Genomic DNA, 6,925 nt, shown 5'->3' with positions numbered 1-6,925 from the left:
GATTTCTATAACATGATTTTGGTCTGGTAGGGTAGTTTGGTTGTTTTCCCCCTGACTGTCCTTCCCCTGAATGGTTTCTCCCCACAGAGGTAGCCAATTTAGTGCGTCACTGTTTGGATTTTCCGTCTCACTCTCCCCCTGACCGCTAGATTGGCTATAGAAGTATTCACTCTCAACAAAGTCACAGTTCATAGTAACATACATTCGATCTGTGGACGGGTCATAACATCTATACCCTTTTTGATTTTTTTCATAACCCAAGAAGACACATTTGACTGCACAAGGTGAGAATTTGTCACGGTCATGTTTGGGGATGTGGACAAACACGGTACAACCAAAAATTTTGGGGTCGAGATAGAGGGACGATGGTACCGAGTTTTGGGAAGAGAATACCTCTAGAGGAGTTTTGAAGTTAAGGATCCCTGTGGGAAGACGATTTAAGAGATAGACGGAAGTTGCGATAGCTTCTGGCCAGAAGGATTTTGGGATGTTTGATTCAATGAGGAGGGCACGGGTGATTTCTAGGATATATCGATTTTTCCGCTCGGCTACCCCATTTTGTTCTGGTGCATAGGCACATGAAGTTTGGTGGACAAGGCCATTTTCAGTGAAGAAAGATGTCATCTTAGAGTTCACGTATTCCCTCCCATTATCCGTTCTAAGGATTTGAATTCTAGAGTTATATTGGGTTTGGACAAGACGATAGAACTCAGTAAATTTCTCGAAAACTTCTGATTTTGTTTTCAAAAAATAAATCCAAGTCATACGCGAAAAATCATCAACAAACGACAAAAAATATCGAAAACCTTGTCCTCCAGTAACTGGAGCAGGGCCCCACACATCAGAGTGAACCAAAGCAAAAAGGGATTTTTCTCTAGTTTTGTTTAATTTGAAGGAATGTCTATGACTCTTTGCTAAAACACAAGTTTCACAATTCAAAACATGCGTAGAAGAAACTAACTCAGGAAAGAGTAGACGAAGATAACCTATGGATGGATGCCCTAACCGGCGATGCAAGAGCCAAATCTGTCTGTCAGTTAGTCCGTGAGTCAGCATCGCAGTACTCTGTTGGGCTATCTCATCCACATAGTACAATCCATATCGCTCAGTGCCACGCCCAACTATCGTTCCCGTCTTGATATCCTGTAACGTACAAAAATGAGGCTGCATTAGCAATTTGCAGTTGAGATCTCTTGTTACATGACTAACAGAAAAAAGTTTGTGGGATAATGAAGGAACATAAAGACAGTTCGAGAGGCGAAGTGTTGGTGAGATAGTGACAGTTCCCGCCCCCTCTACTTGTGCTAACTCCCCACTAGCTGTTTGGACAAAATTTTTTGTGGATTGAGAAATATCGAGGAAGTCCGATGCATCAAAGGACATGGTATCGGTTGCCCCACAGTCAAAAATCCAATGGTAGTCTTTAGGACCTATGTTTGAGGAAGATGAGTACGCTAAAGCTTGGAATGTGTTTGTACAAGTAATGGAAGGCTGAAATTCAAAATGTTGGGGTGTATTTTCATTTTTGTCAAAAGTTCGGAGTGTATTTTCGGAAATTCGGACACAAGGGGGTTTTTTCTGCAATTTTTTGGTCAACTGGGGCGGATTTGGTAATATTAGAATTGACTTGGGGGGGTTTTGGTAGGGATTTTTTGGGTGGGGTTTATTTTGGGATTTTCTCAAACTTGAGGGTCTTATTTGCAAACTGTTTTTAGAAAACTCCAAAATCGGACACTCCATCCTAGCCGCCTCCCCTTCATTCTCCTTCACTTCTTCCCCCTTTCCCATCGCAAAGCCGCCGCCGCCGTTGATGCTCTTCCTCCTCAAAGCTGCCGAAGCTGCGGGCGCCGGCGGCGACTGCGCCACCGCAGCTGCTACACTAGCCTTCGGTACAGGTACGATTCGAGCAGCTTTCTCCACATCCTCCTTATGCTGCTTCGCCAATTTCTTCGCAAACGACGTCGCCACCACCTTCCTCGGTGCCGAAGCAGCTGTAATCGGAGCAGCAGGAGCCGGAGATTCAGCTATCAAAACAACAGGAGTCGACGGAGGAGGTTTAGCCGCCGACGCTCCTTTACCCTCTGAGAGTTCTAGCGTCGGCGCCGCCGGCTGCTGACTGAATACTCCGAGATGTCGATTGGAAGGAGGTAGAGGGTTTAGGGTGGTAGGATCGCCACTGCTGATCTTCTTCGGAGTAGTGGCAGATTCGCCGCTGCAATCGTCGATCTACTGCAGCAGCCGCTTCTCCCCCTGCTGCCAAGCGTGCCTGTGGCTGTCGAAAATCTCCACGACTCTGGCGTTGGCCTTGGAGTCTTTCCTCCTTGAGTGGAGCTGCTTCAGCTGCTCCTCCGCTTGCTTTAGCCTAAAGGTGAGAACTTTATTCTAGGTTTGGTAATTGGAGAGTAATTGGATTGAGTTCTTGGGCAAGAACCCCAGGAAGATTGTGAAGCTCAGGCCCAGATAGGTGGAAAGGAGATGGAAGCTTTCTTGGTGTTGGGTTTCTTGGATTTTTGGTTCTTCTTCTTGGGTGGATTTTTGGTTTTGATTTGTGTTGGCTTTGTACAAATCAATTAGATTTGAGATAGACTCGAACAATAGCTCGAGAGTGTGTATTTGACTGACCTCCATTTGAGGTTTTTTGTTGATTTCCTGCTCTGATACCATCTTAAAGATGGTAATCGAGAGAGGTGTATCAAGATTGGTAAGACATAATTTATGTAAAGAGTAGATGGGAAAAAGTTTGTATTTTCTTGTGTATTCCAAATGTTCATCACCCTAGAATTTATAGGGTGAATGAGAAAGTTCTAGTACACTAATAAATGTAATTGGTACTCTACACAACTTAGGAACTCTCCATAAAGAATGTGGGCGGCATAATGAATGTGGGCGGCATATTAATGTCGTCTACTTTTCCAACATTTACATTATAAATAAATGTAGAAGATACAAGTTGCGAAGCTGGGTTTTGCTTTTGTAAAGTTAAAAGGTTTCGTGTTCATATTATCCCGTCTTGATTCTTCAATTTATAACCACATTCATACCGACATTTTAATTTTATTAGCATCTTATTACAAAATTTGAATGTTGATGATCTTCTACGGCAACTGAAGTGGGAAAATTATAACCAATAATCATAGTACTACCTTAGGATTGGATTATGGAGGAAAATCAATCCCATTTTGTTAATGGTAGTATTAAAATATTAGTAGTGCCCACAGAAAAACATTATATTCCGTTTGAACATTATTTCACCATTCATCTATCAAGATTTATGGATCAAATTTATTTGATATTTCCTCTTCACCTTGGGTTTTATTTGCTGAGGATATATTATCACACTACAAAACATCGAAATCATATGAATGTTTCACTTTCTAAATATCGGCCTTATTCCAAAAAATAAACGTCAAAATTTGGAGTCATATTTGTATTTTATAGACACAAAATATAAGAGTTAGTTTTTGCTAAAAAAGAAACGTGAAGTACATTATTTACTTTGTCATGTTCCAAAATAAGTCTCAACAGAGTGCGCGAATTGAAATACATAGCATAAACTAACTACAAGCATTAATTGAAATTTAACTAAGCTAAGCTACGAGATTGAAAGAACTGAAAGCGAGTAAACCGAGTGATTCTCGGATTGAAACTAGAAACAACGTCTGGCAGAACCAAAGTTGCTGTCGCGTTGAATCTCTTACGCTTCACTAACTAGAATTCTAAACTAAGCTATACTAAGAACTGGACGAGAAATTAAAGTTAACTAAGCTAAGCTAAAACTAACTAAGGAGCAGTCTCTTTTTCATGTGGTGGCACATCCTCTATTTATAGGCTCGGCACGTCTTTCAGCTGGATAACGATTTATGGCAGAAAATATTTGCTCGTACCAAGAGTGAGCAACTCTTTGATTGCCACGTGCCCTTCTTCGACGCTTTTCATAACAGAATGGTGGCCCAACTTGTCCTTTGCGTCTCATGTATCAGCACGTGTCATCTTCTTAGAGTGTCGTCCTTGATAACAGAAAGATGCGCACCGTCAGCTTTACGTGTCCTTCCTCTGGAATTCAGTGGTTCCCTCCTTGACTGCTTGATCACCCGCTTTGATCAACTCCCCCGATTTATGGCATTTTTTGCCCCTTGTACTAACTTGATCAGTTTAGCCTTGATGCCTTAGTCAAGCTGCATTCCTGCACTTTTAACACTTGTTTTTGCGCAATAACAGATCAAGTAGCGTACTTTTTACCCTTAAAGCAATGCATGAAATAGGCCTTATCAAACTGCTCACACTTAAAACACACTTGTCCTCAAGTGTAAAAGAAAAGAAAAAAAAAGATAAGGAAAATTTCAGGCATGGTTTACTCATCTCAAGAAAATAAAAGAAAACAGAAAAGAAAAACAAAATACATATTTACATAGATGCATTAGACCGAAATAAACTTACAACAATCTTACCCGAGGTCGAGGTCAATCCATTTGCCAGCAACTTATGTTTTTCCCCTTTCGCGTATACTTGATCAAGTCGTCAGTTTGTCAAGATTGCTCAATTTAAAAACCAACTGTTGGATTCACTCAGTCACTCATTCCTCACCAAAGATGTTAGGACTGTTCACTCGGTATTGCCACAAGTTTAATACTTCGAACCGGACTGCACAAGATAGTTCCTTAAGGTCTTTGTTTCGGGTGTAACTGGGCTTAAGGGGGTTAATGTATTAGGGTAAGGTCCTAGGGGTTCTAAGCTAACTGTAAAAGAAAAACACATGAGTCAAGGGACAAAAAATCCAATCATATATGTTGGATCCGACCTAACGATTTATTTTGCCATTGGGTATTTCACTTGGTCAAGAGGCGATTTCCCGCCTCACCTACTGGCTTATTTCCTTACATGGTCAGGTTACAACTTTTTCCTGCCCCTTTTTTTTTCTCAAACTTTTCTCAACTACCCCTTTTTTTTCTCGAGGATTTTTTTTAATTCCGACTTGATCAACCTGATTGACTAACTTGCTCAACCTGGCCACCCCTTTATTTTGACCTTCTATCATGGTCTTCCTCCCCTTCTTGAAAATGATTCATTTCTCTGACCCCTTTTTCTCACGTATTTGTAACGGAAAAGTATATGGAGGTAGGTCTTGATTTTAGAAGAACGAGTATGAGTGTATATGGCTCAATAAGGGTTTACTAGGGGGTTGCCTTAGTTGATGAGGCGGGTTTGTGGATCGAAAGAAATATGGCTCAATTGGTTAAGTCCTACTGCCTTTAGTCCTTACTACTTGTACAATTTTTCATCTCAATATTAAAAGTCAGCCTCTCGTAAAATTTCTTTTGTAAAAATAGTAGAAAGTGTTCTACTTTGGCTTTATAACTCAAATATAGAGAGACTTTACAGTTGGTTTGTTTCCATCATACTTGCGTCATTCAAACTGATCAAGTGTTTGCAATCAAGTTTCTACATGTAAGCATGCTGAATCCTTTCTCTAATTCTTCCCCAAAGTAATCAAGTCTTTCATTTATCCAATTTCAAGCATCCTGCCTATTATTACTAACTAATATTTTGAATTTTTCAATATTTTGACATGTATGATTTCTGGGACTAACCCTCCCCCCTCCCACTATATATGAACTCGTCCTCGAGGGACTTGATGTAGTGGAAAAATGGGTAGGCACAGGCAACGACAACAAATAAGGAAAACTTCTCACACTTAGACCAGACACTGGGCTAAGTGTGAGATAGTGCCATTAATCAAAACATGCCAACAAACAAAAAAACAAAAAAAACAAAACGCAGATTGGCAGGCAGACAAATATTACAAAAACGAAAAGGAACATGCATAACTTCTCACACTTAGACCCATCACAGGTCTAAGTATGAGGTGGAGCAGAATATCAGTTATACATACCAAAAATAAAATGAAATTGTTTCAACGGAAATGAGTAGAGATCGGGGGGGGTACTTCAACTGTTTTTCCGGTCCCTCAGGGACCTGAATTCCTTGGTAATGCCTTCGTGCGCTTGGAAAGTGGGAGTGGGGGATCATCAGACATGGTCTTCTGTGCAGTTTCGGTAGGGGAGTGCTGCATGCTGCTGCTTGGAGGGGCCGCAAGGGAAGGAAAGACTGACTGAGTTCCCTGGGCAGTTGCTCCGGGGATCTCTGTAGGAGTGCTCAACTGGGTTTGAAACGTTTGCTGCTGGACGAACTTTACCATATTCATCATCAGCAGCAGAGCCTCAGCCATCGTTTCGGCATTGATTCCTAGTGGTTCCTTAAAGCTGTGGATTGCAAATGTAGGGATGCGATACCTGTTTGAATCTCCTGGATGTTGCTCTTTAAAGCGGCCATTTCCTCTGCAATGTCGTCGCTTATGGTCGCCAGTTCCTCCGTCACATTGGTCCCCATGGTCACCGTCTTCTCTGTTATGGTGCTCCTTATGGTTGTCATTTCGTCCTTCAAGGCGCTCCCTAGTGCTGCCATGTCTTCATTCCACTCTGGCGTTGCCATTTCCGTCGGGACTCTCCCCTCCGTGTCCAAGTGTGCCTCAGCCCTGCTATCTCTATCAGTTTCTGCTGTCGCTTCTGGGCTGCCCTGCTCTGCAGCTTCTATACTTGCTTCGGCCCTGCTCCTTCTTCCAGTTCTGACGGTTGCCTCAGTCCTTTCATCCTCTACATCGTAGAAGTGGACGGCATCGTCCTTCATGTACAAGAGTCCCTTGTTGAAAAAGAAAATCAAGTTGAATAGCTCTGGGGGATTGCACATTAGAAGTGTAGGGGCGGGCTTAGGTATTTTCATGGTTATATTCCTCTATAGATAGGCACCCAGCAGATGGCAGAGATAGAGATGGTGGGATGTATGGGTAGTCAGCGAATGGCAGGCTTGGGCCAGCCAGTACCCCAAGTGGACCTTCACCCCCTTGAACATGCACCAGCCGAAATAGAGT

Source organism: Salvia splendens, chromosome 22 (genome assembly GCF_004379255.2).
Source record: "Salvia splendens isolate huo1 chromosome 22, SspV2, whole genome shotgun sequence".
Lineage (NCBI taxonomy): Eukaryota > Viridiplantae > Streptophyta > Magnoliopsida > Lamiales > Lamiaceae > Salvia > Salvia splendens.
The sequence above is the reverse complement of the archived record's forward strand: the minus strand, read 5'-3'. Positions refer to the sequence as shown.